The following is a 19,282-nucleotide window of genomic DNA, read 5'->3' as shown; positions in this document are numbered from 1 at the left end:
GTATATGCATGCGCAGTTAGGACCTGATGACCCGCTGTGCGAAAACACTCAGCAGCGATCAGATCTGAATTACCCCCTTAATACTAGTAAAAGCCCATTCCCTCGTGTACAAGTGTGCGTCTGACTGTGCAAGGACTGGGATGACAACTTTGTGCATCTTTATAGGTAAATTGTGTGTTTTTAGCATTTTTCCATCAGTTTTGCAAACTAAAGTCAAAACATCGTCCAACAATCAATGTTTTAACATAGACAAGAATAGGATCCATAGATTTACTAATATAAGATCAATACTAGATTTACTATTGGTCGAAGTCCACTGTGTACAGTGCCAAATCACATTCACTGCCATAGGATGAATAGGGAAGTGCTAATGTGCTGAGAGCGTGGGAACGGGTGATATGGCAGTGAGCACTCTCCACCAGTCAGCGCTTCCTCATTCATTTGGATGCAGCAGTCTCAGCTACAGTCTACAGTGTGTGTCCAGTTGGCTCCAATTGTTTTTTACATTTTACCACGACCATTGGATTGCCTACTTGGACAGAACAGGAGTTCATCCAAGGATTTGGCAAGTATTAATAAACAAATTTTGATATAAAGATCTATTATTCTTAGATAGCAGAATGTAACATTGTAATAACATGCATTTCTGTAAGTGACCTTTAGGGTGTCTTGTTAAATGCCATATGGAATCTATTGTTGAAGAAGGACATTCCTTTTAGTTTTTTCTGAGTACCAATGATCCGATGATGCTTGGACAACCACATGGATAGACACAGAGACTGTCACCTGATTATTCTGAACCAATGAATGCTTAAAAATTAACATAGATTGTAATATGTAACGTCCCTGTGATGGATTTGAAGAAAACTATTTTGCACAAAAGAAAGAGCAGAGCATCTATTTGAGATTGCATAACACAGATATCAGTTATTACGACTCGCAAAAATCTTATCCATTGTAAAATTGTTTTTGTAATACATACTTTTCAGACCAAATACTGTATATTTAGTATGGATATCCAAACATTCATCAGTTTTTTTTATTGTTTTCTTTTGCTGAGGGATTACTACAGTTAGTGTGTGAGTACTTTGGTTATTTTAATAATTTCTTTACAGGTGGACTACCAAGCGAACAACGGGTGCCAGTGGGCCCTTAATGTCCGGGCATGATGGCTTTTTGTTCCACTAGTGTCTGCATGTTGGAGCAGGCTTGCTGGGACTTATAGTCCACCTGTAAAAAACATTATTATTATCATTATATATTATTTTCCAATTACCAACGCACCCACTGCCAACAGGTCCCCACTTTCCGAGGAAATTCAGCCCTGGGCTGACCAGATTGGGTCTGGTTGCCGTTATGGCAGGGGGACCCTATGCTGTGTGTCCTCCTGCTATAGCATCCGTGACCTGGCTAGCTAAGCCTGGTGCTGGTAATAGGGGGAACCCCACTCCGTTGTTCCCCCTATTTTCCCATACCAGTCCAGGTTGAGAGGTCTGGAGCTGGTTATTGGGCCCATGTATTTTTTTTCCCCTGTTGTTATTCTAACTCTTTCTAAGATTTGAAACCTAACGAGGACTACTCATATTGATCTGTGCAGCGCTTCTGCCAAATTTACCTGCCTCACCCAGGCAGGTCTATATTTTGGAGACATTTGCTGTTTTTGTAAATCTATTTGCTGTTGGTTTTGAACCGAAAGACCGAAACTGACAGACTGTAGAATTGCAAAAAAATGAATGACATTGACATTGGGTTTCAATTGAAGCTGAAACTCAGATTATATAGTAACTAGTCATTTTTTAGACAGCTAAACACCGTCTGGGTCCTTTTAGAGTCAAACCCAACACTTAGTAAATGTAGCCCTTAGACACAACAACACCAATGGGTGCTCTTTTAGATGCTACTAGCAATTGCACCATGCTAGGTGCAGAGTCTGTCAGAGTATGACCTCAAATAGAAATGTATAAGTGTCTGAGATTATAACCCGCTATGCGACACGCCCGCGACCCCCCCCCCCCCGCCTCAGACAGTACATCTCTGTGCGTCCAAATAGACACCTCCCAGTGGCGGCACAGAAAAGCCAAATACATTTCCAATACATCTGTGAGACTGTGCATGACAATTGCTACCTCAACTGAGTGTATACACACCATTGGACACGTGCTGTACGACTTTTTAGCTACTTACATCCATTTGCGCAAATATTGGTATCGCATGTGACTCAAAAAACTTTGATAACTAGTGAAAGGGTTGTGTAGGTAATGTCACGTCTGGCAAGGTTTGAGGATCCGGCAGCTGAGACTTACCCAAGGAGGTAGTTGTCTGTGGGTGAACAAGACGAGGGGGTTGGATATAGTTCCTTCTCATAGGACAAGGGGCAATGAAGAACGTAGGTGGGGTTAAGAGTTAGTGGGTTGTAGTTCTTGTGGACAGGGCTGAGGTGGAGAACTGTGGCTGGTGAACAATGACTTAAAGATGTAGTTGTAGGCAAAGAACTGCGGGTTGTGGCTTGAAAGACGAGGTTGTAAATAATGAACTGCGGAACTGCGAATGGTGGTTGGAGACGTGGCTGTAGACAAGGAACGGTGGACTGTGGTTTGAAAGACGAGGCTGGAGATAATGAGCTGCGGACTGTGGATGGTGGTTTCAAAGACGTGGCTGGAGACAAAGATCTGCGGACTGTGGCTTGAAAGACGAGGCAGGAGACCCGAGGCTGACCGTGCCCAAAGGGTCTTACTGGACCGGATTTTCCAGGAGCGTTTCCACAGGCAGCAGCGGGTTAGGAACGGCAGGACTGCAGCAGCAACTGAGAACCGGCTAAGCAGGATTAGGAGTAACCAGAATACGGCAAGAATCCTGGGAGCACAGGGCTAAAGCACCTACAACAGGGTTGTAACTTGAAGCACTGGCGTCCCTGTCCTAAACCAGCCCCCTTTTATAGGAAGAAGTTTCCCTGGATTGGCTGGAAGGAACAGGAAGCAAGAACTATGCCTCAAACTTGGTCTCCAACATAGCGGCGCCCAGTAATGCAGACCTTTTTACATAGCCACACAGCTCACTGCCCCTGGTCTCCTAGCAACGGCTCAGCAAGAGAGACCCGCTGCAGCGGCATCCCGCCGCCACGAGCGGACATCCTCACCGCTGCTACCGCTGCCCTTGGACCCGGCGCAACAGCCCACCTCCGCCGCTGCCCAGCCGCCTGTGAAGCCAGCCCAACAGCCCCAGGTGCCGGTAAGACCACGGACGCTGACAGGTAAAACCACGACCCCTTGACATTATCATCTTTTGCAGGTGGAAAAAAAATAATTTTCCTGCTTCCTGTTAGTGTGTAAAGGACACTTTACTGCTGGAAGTTGTGAATGTGGTATTGGCAGACCCCTAAAATAACTGAAAGCATACAGGGCTGCTAAACTTATTCCGATCAATAATGGAGTGTGTAAATAAAAGAATAATACAAAAAAAAAAGAAAAAAGAACAGAACAAACATGAAAAAAATATCAGAAATTAAATTAGCTATATTTTTGACTTTGAATAAGGATAATGATAATTACAGTCTTGGCTCTTGAGAAATGTATAGGGTCTTGTAGGATCACAGTCCCAATGACGGTTTAGTAAAAAATAAGAGAAAGAATGGTTTTGTATAATGAGAGGCATTATAATGTAGAAAATAATTCAAGTCAAAACCATTACAGAGCTCTTATGTCACAACACTAAAAGTTACTTTGTCAAAGAATCGACCATCTACTCTAAAAAAGGTCAACAAAAAGCTTAATGCTTGCATTAGTGCCATGACTTTTCCCAGGAATCTCTGCATATTTACAGGAAATGGCTCTGAGCATGATGAATTGTCAAGAAAGAAAATGATTTTTCGGAGTAAGAACATCTGAATAATCCACTAGAAAGAATGAATTTGTTTTAAATAATGTTAACATTTTATTGTCCTTCTGTTCTATTATGCTGAAAAAAGTGGTGACCTTATGGTGGTAAAAATAGCTACACTGGGCAAGCACATAGTGTTGTTTACAGAACATCGTTAATTGGGTTATGAGCCATCATTCCGACTTGTTTTTTTCCCCTTATGAAATATAAATGAAATATCCAAAGAATATAAAAGATGCAAGGAACATATAAATATCAAGGGGTGGTAATACATCAAGTGATCTCAAAAGTCTAGTGGTTTTAAAAGTAAAATACAGATAACTTACAAAATAAATTAATCCACAAATATCTACATACTGAATTTGCCAACATTTTCATTAAATACAGACCATGGGTAGCTAAGTATTGGTCTCCTACATACAGGGTCGGACTGGCCCACAGGGGTACCAGGGAAACCACCGGTAGGCCCCACTGCCTGAGTGCTCACTCCTTCCTCTAGGGATCAGATTTCAGACTGTGCACTTGTATTATACATGGTAGATATGTTGCATTACACTGCACTAAACTATTGTGTATTTCAAGCCTCTGTGGAGGCTGGCCACACCCCCTTTGTAGGCTGGCCACACCCCTAAGTATGGGCCCCTATCACTGCATTCCCCCGGTAGGCCCTTCATGCCCCAGTCCGACACTGCCTACATAATGCATATTACAGTACAATCATTTGATTGTATTCTACATAATTTTGTATATGACTCATTCGATTATTAATATAGTTCATTCATATAGTGGCAATGATATTATACATCATTCACATCAGTTCCTGCTCCATTGGAGCCTAATACTACACAAACATACATATTATATAATATATTCATATTGTAGCATTTAGGGCATAGTCAAGAAGGAAGGAACATCCTCAAATATCTCTTCGATTAATAATTTTAACTATTACCAAATGAGAAATGTACAGTGTTCCCATTTACATGCTGTAACGCTCATTATGCTTTAAAATGGATGCAGGACGCACTCTGACCAATCATATTGCACTGTGCTCTTAGCCAATCACTGACTCAATTGGGCTGCCAATCAGATGCACCTTTCAGGAGGAAGGAGACTAAGGACAGCGTTCTCTCCCACCCTACCTCTTATTTGCTCCATGGGATCCATCTGGCTCCTGCAACCATAAGTAAATAAGCAACACCTATGATCTGAGTGAAGTAAAATAGGATTTTAATACCTACCAGTAAATCCTTTTCTCTTAGTCCGTAGAGGATGCTGGGGTCACATTCAGAACCATGGGGTATAGACGGGATCCGCAGGAGACATGGGCACTTTAATACTTTCAAAGGGTGTAAACTGGCTCCTCCCTCTATGCCCCTCCTCCAGACTCCAGTTATAGGAACTGTGCCCAGGGAGACGGACATTTTGAGGAAAGGATATATTGTTAAACCACGGTGAGCATCTTACCAGCTCACACCTCAAGTATGCCGCAGAACGTGGCATTCAACAGAATACAAGCCAACAGCATGAACGATGTCAGCAACATGCTGACAAGAACCGTAACACCATATGTGTGTAACCACAAGTAATAATTGCAGATACAGTACGCACTGGGAGGGGCGCCCAGCATCCTCTACGGACTAAGAGAAAAGGATTTACCGGTAGGTATTAAAATCCTATTTTCTCATACGTCCTAGAGGATGCTGGTATCACATTCAGAACCATGGGGTTATACCAATGCTCTAGAACGGGCGGGAGAGTGCGAATGACTCTGCAGTACCGAATGACAAAACTTGAGGTCATCATCGGCCAAGGTATCAAACTTGTAACACTTAGCCAAAGTGTTCGAACCCGACCAAGTAGCTGCTCGGCAAGGTTGTAACGCAGAGACCCCCCGGGCAGCCGCCCAGGACGAGCCCACCCTTCTAGTAGAATGGGCCTTCACCGATTACGGTAACGGCAATCCAGCCGTGGAATGAGCCTGCTGAACCGTATTACAGATCCAGTGTGCAATGGTCTGCTTGGAAGCAGGACATCTAATCTTGATGGGAGTATACAGGACAACAGAGCCTCTGTTTTCCTAATCTGAGCTGTTCTGGCAACAGAAACTTTTCAAAGCTCTGACCACATCCAGAAATTTCGATTCAAATAAGGCGTCAGTAGCCACTGGCACCACAATAGGTAGGTTCATGTGGAAAAATGAAACCACTTTCGGCAGAAATCGTGAACGAGTTCTCAACTCTGCTCTAACTTCATGGAAAAACAAATAAGGCTCTTGTGAGACAAGACCGCTAACTCAGACACCCGCCTCGCGGATGCCAAGGCCAACCGGATGACCACTTTCCAAACGAGGAATTTTAATTCCACCTTTCGTAAAGGTTCAAACCAATATGATTGAAAGAACTGCCACACCACATTAAGAACCCATGGTGCCACTGGGGGCACAAATGGAGGTTGGATGTGCAACACACCCTTCACGAAAGTCTGAACTTCTGGAAGGGAGGCCAATTGTTTTTGAAAGAAAACTGATAAGGCTGAAACTGTACCTTAATTGAGCCCAAACTTAGGCCCGCATCAACACCTGCCCGTAGAAAATGGAGAAAACGTCCTAGCTGAAATTCCTCCGTAGGAGCCTTCTTGGATTCCCACCAAGAAAACATATTTTCTCCAATACGGTGGTAATGTTTAGACGTTACTTCTTTCCTGGCCTGAATAAGTGTGGAAATGACTTAACTGGGTATACCCTTTCAGGCTAGGATCTGGCGTTCATCCGCCATGCCGTCAAACGTAGCCGCGGTAAGTTTTGATACACTCACGACCCTTGCTGTAACAGGTCCTCAAGAAAACGGTCGATTTGGTGCCGCACAGGACTAAAAACAGTCTCTTTGTAATGGGCTCTTATAAAATTTGTCCCTTGTAACCAACAGTGCATATGCATAAGAGATGCCTGAAATCGGTATCCAAGGAGTTATTGTTGTTGGTGGTGCACCCAGAGTCAAGAGTACGTGTCAATATTTCAAAAGAGAAAAGAGAGACTCTGTGTTCGGGCACGCTTAAAAATAAAACTTAACCTTTAATTAGAATATGATAAGATTATGGTACACAGACAAACACACATATAATACTTTAAGAGAAGGTCATAAGGAATTTTTAACCTCTCTCCACTTGTATTTTTGAATCTGAAGACAGATTCTCTAATATCAATGGGAAAAAAAGATAGATATGAATAGGAGTATCAATTCTCCAATTTATATCGGTATTTAAGGTGACAGTGACACCCAAGATGAAAATATCAGAAATTCAATTTCAACATAACAGAAAAAGATTCCAACATATAGCACATAGGCATTTGATATAACAGTTTAGACTATGAATTTGGTCCATTAACCAATGCCTATTGTGATGATGTATCCTGGTAGGGGTTAAACTGTTATTGCTAAGTTTCTGGTAAACATGTACAGTGAAAGAAAAAACTCTAAGAGAGTCTAGGATCAGACAAATTGAAAAAGGAATATAGATGTGAAATCGGTAAGGGTCAAAGGTTGCTCCAACACTTCTGCTTTTCACATGAGGACAGAGGTATTAATTACTGCACCTAAGATTCCCTAGCGGTCTCCCATCTAGGTACTAATCAGGCTCCTCACTGCTTAGCTTCCAAGATCGGGCGAGATTGGGCGTAACCAGTGAGATATGGCAGTAATATCACATGGGTTGTGAATGAGAGGGTGTATGGTTATTGGCACATACCAGAAAGGGTACTTCTGCTGTCCATTATTGTGCACAGTCTCTCTGTTACTTTCGCATTGCAGAGAAATTGTATGACTGGCATCTGGATGAGAGAGTACTGAAAGAGCAAGATACAGGAAACATATAGGTTCAGGGCCCGCCTTCTACTGTCCACTGCCATATAAAGATATAGCGGACAGTGGATGAGAGGGGCGGGTTACCTGGGCCTATTGAAAATTAGTGTGGAATTACACAGGTATCTTAAAGTTTCCAAAAACACATCCAAATTCAAAAATTTGCTATTGGCGATGCACCTAGGGTACAACAGTAGGGAACAAAATTCGCTATTGGAGATATCCCATAGTCATATGTGATCAAAAATTATTTTTTTAACAATGTGTTATGATTTGTAGGTATAAATTAACCATCTACATAACAAAATTGAAATTTGCAATGTAAGAATAAGACTAAAAAGCATTCACTGAAAACGTTGGATATTTAGCATTGTAGTTGGATAGAAAAATAGCAGATTACCAGATATTAGATAATTTGATAACCAAAATGACGTCAATTATACGATACCAGGAGGTGGGTGGGCTGAACCGTGCACTGTTCAGCCCCACTAAACACAGACGGCCGTTTCACCTGAAGGTGGCTTGTTCACAGACACTGGGGTATATTTACTAAGGTCCCGATTTTGACCGAGATGCCGTTTTTTCTTCAAAGTGTCATGTCGGGAATTTACTAAGCAAAAATCTCGGCAGTGATGAGGGCATTCGTAATATTTTGGAAGTCCTAGGAAAAAATCACGAATCAATACACCATCGGTCAAATACGCCTGCAATTTGGTAGAAATCGGTAATTTACTAAAAAGTGCAAATCACAAACACTGCCGACAATAGCCAAACACTGCCGTGCAGAAATACAAATCGTGAAAAAGTGCTAAAAAAAACCAGACCTGCTTTTTTATCCCGTGTTTGGATAGGCATGCACAGATCCATGTGATCCGTGCATGTTTATCAGTGGGAAGGGGATGGGAAAGTGTTATTTTTTTTGAAAAAAAAATGCGTGGGGTCCCCCCTCCTAAGCAAAACCAGCCTCGGGCTCTTTGAGCTGGTCCTGGTTGAAAAAATATGGGGAAAAAAATGATAGAGGTTCCCCCATATTTAAACAACCAGCACCGGGCTCTGCGCCTGGTCCTGGTTCCAAAACTACGGGGGACAAAAAGCGTAGGGGTCCCCCGTATTTCTGAAACCAGCACCGGGCTCCACTAGCCAGATACATAATGCCACAGCCGGGGGACACTTTTATATTGGTCCCGGCGGCCCTGGCATTACATAACCAACTAGTCACCCCTGGCCGGGGTACCCTGGAGGAGTGGGGACCCCTTCAATCAAGGGGTCCCCTCCCTCCAGCCACCCAAGGACCAGGGGTGAAGCCCGAGGCTGCGGATGGGAGGCTGATAGCCGTTGTGTAAAAAAATGAATATTGTTTTTAGTAGCAGTACTACAAGTCCCAGCAAGCCTCCCCGCAAGCTGGTACTTGGAGAACCACAAGTACCAGCATGCGGAGGAAAACCGGGCCCGCTGGTACCTGTAGTACTACTACTAAAAAAATGCCCCAATAAAAACATAAGACACACACCTTGAAAGTATAACTTTAATACATACATCCACACCTCCATATACACATACTTACCTTATGTTCACACGAGGGTCGGTCCTCTTCTCCATGTAGAATCCATGGGGTACCTGTGGAAAAAATTATACTCACAAAATCCAGTGTAGAAGGCTCTTCTTCTTGTCCAGTGTAGAAGGCTCTTCTTCTTGTAATCCATTTGTAATCCAGGTACTTGTCAAAATAAAAAAACGGACACCCGACCTCGCACTGAAAGGGGCCCCATGTTTTCACATGGGACCCCTTTCCCCGAATGAGGTGAGGTTACTTTCGGTCACCCGCTGACCACAAAGTTCCCACCATTGGTTACAATGGAGCGTATAGGCGCTACATTGTAACACTGCCGTGTGCCGCCTGTCATACAGTACAGGAGCACACAGCCGATCAGGAGGATGCCACAACGTGGCGTTCCCTGATTGGCTGATGGAACCCTCTTAGACATAAGTCAGAGGGGGTTTCTGGCATTCGGGGAAAGGGGTCCCATGTGAAAACATGGGGCCCCTTTCAGTGCGAGGTCGGGTGTCCGTTTTTTTATTTTGACAAGTACCTGGATTACAAATGGATTACAAGAAGAAGAGCCTTCTACACTGGATTTTGTGAGTATAATTTTTTCCACAGGATTCTACATGGAGAAGAGGACGACCCTCGTGTGAACATAAGGTAAGTATGTGTATATGGAGGTGTGGATGTATGTATTAAAGTTATACTTTCAAGGTGTGTGTCTTATGTTTTTATTGGGGTATTTTTTTAGTAGTAGTACTACAGGTACCAGCGGGCCCGGTTTTCCTCCGCATGCTGGTACTTGTGGTTCTCCAAGTACCAGCTTGCGGGGGAGGCTTGCTGGGACTTGTAGTACTGCTACTAAAAACAATATTCATTTTTTTTACACAACGGCTATCAGCCTCCCATCCACAGCCCTTGGATGGGGAGGACAGCCTCGGGCTTCACCCCTGGTCCTTGGGTGGCTGGAGGGGGGGGGGGACCCCTTGATTGAAGGGGTCCCCACTCCTCCAGGGTACCCCGGCCAGGGGTGACTAGTTGGTTATGTAATGCCAGGGCCGCTGGGACCTATATAAAAGTGTCCCCCGGCTGTGGCATTATGTATCTGGCTAGTGGAGCCCGGTGCTGGTTTCAGAAATATGGGGGACCCCTACGCTTTTTGTCCCCCGTATTTTTGGAACCAGGACCAGGCGCAGAGCCCGGTGCTGGTTGTTTAAATATGGGGGAACCTCTATCATTTCCCCCCCCATATTTTTGCAACCAGGATCGGCTCAAAGAGCCCGAGGCTGGTTTGGCTTAGGAGGGGGTACCCCACGCAATTTTTATTTTTATTTTAACACTGTTTTTTTTTTTAACAAGGTGCACAATGAAGCCCAGCACGGATCTCTCAGATCCGGCCGAGATTCATTGTATTAAAGTCGGCAGTGTTTTACAAGTCACTCACGTAAAACACTGCCTAAAAAAACGAATGACATCGACATCGGTAAAACCGAAAATGCAGAATACGGCAGCTTAGTAAATTAGTCGTACTAAATTCAAAAAGTTGCATATTTACACTTTCGATGTCATTCGTGATTGAACTTTGACCTCAAACGGGAAAATATGATTTTTAGTAAATATACCCCATAGTCTGGGAATGGTGGGAACTTTGCGGTCAGCGGTGAGGTTACTTTCGGTCAACCGCTGACCGCAAAGTTCCCACCATTGGCTACAATGGAGCGCATAGGCACTACATTGTATCACTGCCGTGTGCTGCCTGACAGACACTACAGGAGCACACAGCCAATCAGGAGGGTGCCACGACGTGGCGCTCCCTTATTGGCTGAAGGGACCCTCTTTGACAGGATTCAGGGGGGGTCCTGGCAGTCGGGGAAATGGGTCCCATGTGTAAACATGGGACCCCTTTCAGTGCGTGGTCGGGTTTCCGTTTTATTTTTTTGCCAAGTACGTGGATTATTCAAAGGCCGGATTCTTCACTGGATTATGTGAGTATAATTTTTTTCACAGGTACCCCTAGGATTCTACATGGAGAAGAGGACCGAGCCTCGTGGGAACATAGGTAAGTATGTGTGTAAGTTGGTGTGCATGTATGTAATAAAGTTGTACTGTCACGGTGTGTGTGTCCTGTTTTTATTGGGGTATTTTTTTAGTAGTAGTACTACTACAGGTACCAGCGGGCCCGGTTTTCCACCGCATGCTGGTACTTGTGGTTCTCCAAGTACCAGCTTGCGGGGGAGGCTTGCTGGGACTTGTAGTACTGCTACTAAAAACAATATTCACAATTTTTCACAAGGCTATGTAATGTAATGCCAGGGCCGCAGGGACCAGTATAAAAGTGTCCCCCGGCTGTGGCATTATGTACCTGGCTAGTGGAGCCCGGTGCTGGTTTTAAAAATACGGGGGACCCCTACGCTTTTTGTCCCCCGTATTTTTGGAACCAGGACCAGGCGCAGAGCCCGGTGCTGGTTGATTAAATATGGGGGAACCCCTGTCATTTTCCCCCCCATATTTTTTCAACCAGGACCGGCTCAAAGAGCCCGAGGCTGGTTATGCTTAGGAGGGGGGACCCCACGCAATTTTTTTCAACTTTTTAAGGTACACAATGAAGCCCTGCACGGATCTCACAGATCCGGCCGGGATTCCTTGTGTTTTTTCAGGCAGTGTTTTACTCATCACTCCCGTAAAACACTGCCTGATATTACGAATCACATCGACATCGGAAAAAACGATTGTGCAAAACTCGGCAGCTTAGTGAATGATCGTATCAGGATTCAAAAAGTTGCAGTAAAATGCACCCGATACCATTCGAGTTCAAACACCCTTCAAAACGACCAAAACACGAATATTAGTAAATATTGCCCATGGTTTTGCCCAGTTGATTACTTTTTTGCTTGGGTATGCCCTACACAATTATCTGGCAGATCATCTGCCAGATCCAGTTGGTTGGAATGAAAATCTGGTAATCGAGAGCAAATGACAATTGACTATTTGCTCCCAAACACTGTAAAAGGAACATTTTCACACACATTTTTAAACATGTTCTATTATAAGCCATTTGCTGATTAAATGTGCTTCTGCTACGAATGGTCCTAACTCTAATGTATATATGCTGTAACCATACAAATTCTAAAAACAATTTTACAATGCTTTGAATTTAAAAAAAAATACCAATAGTTTGCTAATGTTTCTTGACCAGCAAAACATGTCCAACAAATGGATAGATATTTTTTTTTTTAAATTGCAAAACGGGAAATATGTGTATTTTTATTTACAAACACTACCAAAAAATGTGGTTCTTATTTTGACATCAATACACCAAACTTACATACTTTTTTAAGTCTCCTCTCTGGGAGAAACCCAGAGGGGAGACACTACATGTCACTGTTATGATTCCAGCACTCCTGGTCAGAGGAGATCTTATGGCAAGGACCAGAGCACTGGAACAGAATGCTGGGGAAGGGAGCAGGAAAGAACAATAGCCCCTGGTGCCCTAACTCTGTTGTCTCACCCGTGCTGTCAGAAATCCCTTGCGAGACTATGGTTTCTTGAGCCCTTGGCAGCCGCGTTTGAAGGGCGGATTATGTCTGCCCAACTTCGATGCCCCCCGGTCTTAGTGAGAGACAAAGGGAAATCCGAGACAGGATGATAACAAGAGGCCATCTAACTAAACAAACAAGCCAGGGGCTACGAGCTAACTAAAAACCTAAAGTATGTGCGGAGAAACCGCCAGGGAAAAGGACAACCAAAATCCACTTGTCCAATACTCCTACCCGGCACCGCCGAATACCAGAGTGGACCTGTGGAAGCGGAACCCTCCGCAAATGCTCCAAACACAAAATATAAAAGGTAAAGCGGCCGAGCCGCAACACACGGCAGAGCCGCGACTCACGAACACCACTGGATGTTAAACGGTGATCAGTCAGGACTCCAGGGACGAGATGACAACTCCCGAGTACAGGACTTCAGAGAACTGGAATGACCGGATACAGCAGGACTGGAAACAGACTCTCAGCAAACAAAGGCAGCATGCAGGAAGCTATTACCGGCGTCTGTGAGAAGCCCTGGGAGTGTATTTAACCAGGAGTCCTCCAATCAGCTGCAACAAGGACTGATTATAATAAATGCCGTGCAGCTGCCTTGCTGCACGGCCAGAGAGCATGTGAACCTATTACTACAAAAAACCCAGCAACGGGGAACGCGGTCCGCCAGTGGCGTCCCCGTTGCTAGGGTCCGTGCGGCTCAGCGCGCCCGGCGTCTAGCGTTGCTAGGGAGCCGGCGGCTGTACGCGCACGGCGTCTCTAGTTGCTAGGCGCCGGGCCGCGCAGACAAGCGGACCCCGGCGCCTAACAGTACCCCCCCCCCTTGAGGAGGGGTCAAGAAACCCCTAAAGCCAGGTTTCTGAGGAAATTCCCGAAAAAATGCCCTCTTGAGCCTCGGGGCATGAAGATCCTTATCCAGGACCCAAGACCTTTCCTCCGGACCATAGCCTTTCCAGTGAACTAGAAAATACAGCCGACCCCGGGACAATTTGGAATCGAGAACCTTCTCTACCAAGAACTCCTGTTGTCCCTGTACATCCACTGGAGATCTACCCTGAGAGATCTTCTGAGGAAATCTACTGGAAGAAACGTATTGTTTCAACAGGGAACAATGAAACGTATTTCCAATCCTGAGAGATCTTGGTAAACGTAACCGAAAGGCAACTGGGTTAACTCTTTTAATAATAAGAAATGGCCCAATAAATTTGGGTCCCAATCTAGCCGAGGATTGTCGAAGCCTGATGTTACGAGTCGACAACCATACCCTATCTCCCACCTTAAAAGTGCAAGTACGTCGGAGCCTGTCAGAAAATTTCTTCTCTCGAAAGGCCGCTTTTCTGAGAGCAAGGTGCACTTTTTTCCAAATGGCTCTGAGATGGGAGGTTAAGGGTAGCGAGGAGACTGAGGAATGATGAAAAAAAGAATTAGCTCTGGGGTGAAAACCAAAAACTGAAAAGAATGGAGACTCTTTAGTGGAGGAATGACAAGAATTATTGTAAGCAAACTCCGCCAACGGAAGAAACTCGGACCAATCATTCTGGAGTTTGGCAGAATACAAGCGCAAATACTGTTTCAATGATTGGTTAACTCGCTCGGTTTGCCCGTTGGATTGTGGGTGGTAACCGGATGTTAACGACAATTTCATCTTTAATGAGGCACAAAAACATTTCCAGAATTGTGCGATGAATTGTGGACCCCGATCAGAAACAATATCAGTAGGCAACCCATGAAGTCTAAAAACATGGCGGAGAAACAAAACTGCCAACCCTTGGGCAGAAGGCAATCGGGGAAGAGCAATAAAATGAGCCATCTTGCTAAAACGGTCCACTACCACCCATATGACTCGGAATCCGGCTGAAAGGGGAAGGTCAACCACAAAATCAATGGAAATATGAGACCATGGCCTGAGAGGAACATTTAAGGGCATAAGTTGCCCGATAGGCAAGGAACGGGGAACCTTATGCTGTGCACAGACCTGACATGAATAAACAAACTCCTTAACGTCTTTAGAAAGACCAGGCCACCATACTGAGCGAGAGACTAACTCCAAAGTCTTAGAGATTCCCGGATGCCCGGAAACTTTGTTATCATGGAATTCCGTTAAAACAGTAGCTCTCAAAAACTCAGGGACGTAAAGACGACCAGCAGGAGTATTTCCAGGAGCTTGGTGTTGAAGCTGTTTTAACTGGGTAAATAAATCTTGTGTGAGGCCTGCCCAGATGACCGAGCATGGAAGTATGGGGGTAACAGGACTGTTATTGTGAACCGGAAGAAAGCTGCGTGACAGGGCATCAGCCTTAGTATTCTTGGTACCAGGCCTGAAAGTGATTATAAATTTGAAACGGGTAAAAAATAATGCCCAACGTGCCTGCCGGGCATTAAGCCGCTTAGCCGATTCGATGTATTGCAGGTTCTTATGGTCAGTCAATACGGAAATAGTATGTTTTGCTCCCTCCAGCCAATGCCTCCACTCCTCGAAAGCCCACTTTGCCGCCAGTAACTCCCGATTACCAACGTCATAGTTGGATTCAGCGGAGGAGAATTTCCTGGACATAAAGGCACAAGGGTGTAACTCCAGAGACTCTGGATCCTTTTGAGAAAGGATAGCCCCCACTCCAACCTCCGAGGCATCAACCTCCACAACAAAGGGCAATTCCGGATTGGGATGTCTGAGGACTGGAGCCGAGACAAAGGCTTGTTTCAAGGCCCGGAAGGACAACTCAGCTTCACGAGACCAGTTGGTAGGATCCGCTCCTTTCTTTGTCAGAGCTACAATGGGAGCAACCAGGTCAGAAAAAGAATGAATGAACCTCCTATAATAATTCGCAAACCCTAAAAAGCACTGAATTGCTTTTAAATTGGTGGGTTGCGCCCAACTAAGGATAGCCTGGAGCTTCTTTGGTTCCATGGAAAATCCCAGAGGGGAAATAATGTACCCTAAAAAAGATACTTCTGTGACATGAAACTCACACTTCTCCAGCTTGGCATATAAATGATTCTCACGTAACTTTTGAAGAACCAGACGCACCTGTGTAACATGTTGTTCCATTGATTCAGAATAAATCAGGATGTCGTCTAAGTAAACAACCACGAATTTCCCTAGGAAATCACGGAGCACATCGTTAATGAGGTCTTGAAAAACTGCTGGAGCATTAGACAGGCCGAACGGCATAACCAGGTACTCGTAGTGACCCGACTGAGTACTGAAGGCCGTCTTCCACTCATCTCCAGATTTAATTCGGATGAGGTTGTACGCTCCTCTAAGGTCAATTTTAGAAAAAAATCACAGCCGAACGTAACTGATCAAAGAGTACAGAAATCAGCGGCAAAGGATAAGTGTTTTTAACTGAGATCTTATTCAGAGCTCTAAAGTCAATGCAAGGTCTAAGCGAGCCATCCTTTTTCTCCACAAAGAAGAAGCCTGCACTTAAAGGAGATTTTGATGGTCTAATAAATCCTTTCTCTAGGCTCTCCTTAACATAATCATTCATAGCCGCAGTTTCTGGCCCGGATAATGCATATAATCTTCCCTTTGGCAAAGCGGCACCAGGAATAAGCTCAATAGCACAATCATAAGGCCGATGGGGAGGCAAAATGTCCGCATTGCCTTTGGAAAAAACATCAGCAAACTCCTGGTATTCCACAGGAATGAGTTCGGGAACGATAGCTGCTACCCTGACTGGAAACGTAATACATTCCTTAGCACAAAAGGTACCCCATTGTGAAATCTCCCCTGACCGCCAACCAATGGTGGGATTATGAAAGGCCAGCCAAGGGTGACCCAGAACAACTGGAACTGCTGGGCAATGTGTAAGATAGAACTCGATTTTTTCAGAATGTAGAGCTCCTACTGTAAGTAGTACAGGGGGTGTACGGAGAGAAATAACCCCATTGGACAGTGGACTCCCATCTAAGCCATGCATGGTGACACACCTATCCAAAGGTAACTGAGGAATGCCTAAGGCCTTAGCCCAAGTTAAATCCATAAAGTTTCCTGCAGCTCCACTGTCGACAAAAGCCGACACCAAAGAACTGAGGCTGTCAAAGGAAACCTTAACTGGGACTAAAAGGGAGTTATTCGAGGAGATAAGCTGCAGACCTAGGTGAACCCCCTCACAATTCACCTGGTCAAAAGCGTTTCTCGACTTGTTCGGACAGTTCCGAGCAAAATGTCCCTTACCCCCACAGTACAGACAAAGACCGGATTTTTGCCTTCTGGCTCTTTCCTCAGGGGACAGCCGGGAGAGACCCATCTGCATGGGCTCCTCTATGTCTTCAGGAATGGAATATACATACGGACTTGACCTTATAGGTGCTCCTCTTTCAGCCCTCCGCTCTCTGAGACGACGATCAATCTTAATAGAAAGCTCCATGAGTCTATCGAGAGTCTCAGGAGCGGGGTACTGGAGGAGACTGTCTTTTATAGACTCTGATAAGCCGAGGCGAAACTGACTGCGCAGGGCTGGGTCATTCCAGCCACAGTCGTTCGACCAGCGGCGAAACTCCGTACAATAAACCTCCGCAGGATTTCTACCTTGTTTGAGAGCGCGCAGCTGACTTTCAGCGGACGCCTCTCTATCAGGGTCATCATACAAAAGCCCTAAAGACTCAAAAAAAGCATCTACTGACAACAACGCAAGATCCTCTGCCCTTAAACCTTATTCCCAGGTCTGAGGATCCCCCTGGAGTAAAGAAATAATTATCCCAACCCGCTGAGATTCAGTACCAGAGGAAGTAGGTCTTAAACGGAAATATAGTTTACAGGATTCCTTGAAATTAAAAAATTCTTTTCTGTCGCCAGAAAAACGGTCTGGCAAATGCATCTTTGGTTCAGGGACTACCTTCGGGGAGGCTCGCAAAAGATCTTCCTGCGATCTCACCCGAAGAGAAAGATCCTGAAACATCTGAGTAAGTTCTTGCATCTGGCTGACTAAGAGCTGACCGGAATTTGGCCCTAAACCTGTCGGATTCATGAGGCCGATAACCTCTCACAAAACTGAATGAGAAAAAATTAAACCCCGTTTAATTTTAAGTTTTGGTATGGCCGGTAATAATGTTATGATTCCAGCACTCCTGGTCAGAGGAGATCTTATGGCAAGGACCGGAGCACTGGAACGGAATGCTGGGGAAGGGAGCAGGAAAGAACAATAGCCCCTGGCGCCCTAACTCTGTTGTCTCACCCGTGCTGTCAGAAATCCCTTGCGAGACTATGGTTTCTTGAGCCCTTGGCAGCCGCGTTTGAAGGGCGGATTATGTCTGCCCAACTTCGATGCCCCCCGGTCTTAGTGAGAGACAAAGGGAAATCCGAGACAGGATGATAACAAGAGGCCATCTAACTAAACAAACAAGCCAGGGGCTACGAGCTAACTAAAAACCTAAAGTATGTGCGGAGAAACCGCCAGGGAAAAGGACAACCAAAATCCACTTGTCCAATACTCCTACCCGGCACCGCCGAATACCAGAGTGGACCTGTGGAAGCGGAACCCTCCGCAAATGCTCCAAACACAAAATATAAAAGGTAAAGCGGCCGAGCCGCAACACACGGCAGAGCCGCGACTCACGAACACCACTGGATGTTAAACGGTGATCAGTCAGGACTCCAGGGACGAGATGACAACTCCCGAGTACAGGACTTCAGAGAACTGGAATGACCGGATACAGCAGGACTGGAAACAGACTCTCAGCAAACAAAGGCAGCATGCAGGAAGCTATTACCGGCGTCTGTGAGAAGCCCTGGGAGTGTATTTAACCAGGAGTCCTCCAATCAGCTGCAACAAGGACTGATTATAATAAATGCCGTGCAGCTGCCTTGCTGCACGGCCAGAGAGCATGTGAACCTATTACTACAAAAAACCCAGCAACGGGGAACGCTGTCCGCCAGTGGCGTCCCTGTTGCTAGGGTCCGTGCGGCTCAGCGCGCCCGGCGTCTAGCGTTGCTAGGGAGCCGGCGGCTGTACGCGCACGGCGTCTCTAGTTGCTAGGCGCCGGGCCGCGCAGACAAGCGGACCCCGGCGCCTAACAGTCACTTTGCGGGGCAGGACCGAGCAGTCTCGTCATTAGGCCAGGCCGCAACACTGGGGAAACACAGATAATTCAGGGATCCTTGGCCAGGGATGGAGCTAAAGGCCCCACCCCCAACACAGGTAAACACCTGTAATTCGTGGATCCACAGTGAAGGGTGGAGCTAAATGTGGAGCTAAATGCGTAATTCAAGTCATTTAGCCCCCCTCCTTCCCGCAGCCCCTCAATTGCTGGTGATAATTATCCACTCAGAAGCGGACAGGATCCTGGATATCTGCCTGCTCTTCCACTGGGGACTACCCCAGAAATTGTGTCTCCTACAGTTTCCAGGAGGGTAGGTAAGTATGCAATACACCTTTCTGAGACAGCGAATATCACAAGACAGCACATAGGAACTGCACGTGAAAATGATAAAGTATTCCCATTTTTGTTTGCTAGTTTGC

At 45.4% G+C, this 19,282-nt stretch overlaps 1 protein-coding gene and 1 pseudogene across 2 annotated transcripts in view; both read right to left on the bottom strand.

Moving 5' to 3' along the window:
• EPSTI1 (epithelial stromal interaction 1) overlaps nt 1-19,282 on the bottom strand; it is a 252,994-nt gene that overhangs the window by 48,968 nt on the left and 184,744 nt on the right. The window lies entirely within an intron of this gene.
• LOC135052708 (5S ribosomal RNA) lies at nt 7,460-7,578 on the bottom strand (annotated as a pseudogene).

This window comes from Pseudophryne corroboree, chromosome 2 (genome assembly GCF_028390025.1).
Source record: "Pseudophryne corroboree isolate aPseCor3 chromosome 2, aPseCor3.hap2, whole genome shotgun sequence".
NCBI classification, from domain to species: Eukaryota; Metazoa; Chordata; class Amphibia; order Anura; family Myobatrachidae; genus Pseudophryne; species Pseudophryne corroboree.
The sequence above is the reverse complement of the archived record's forward strand: the minus strand, read 5'-3'. Positions and strand labels throughout refer to the sequence as shown.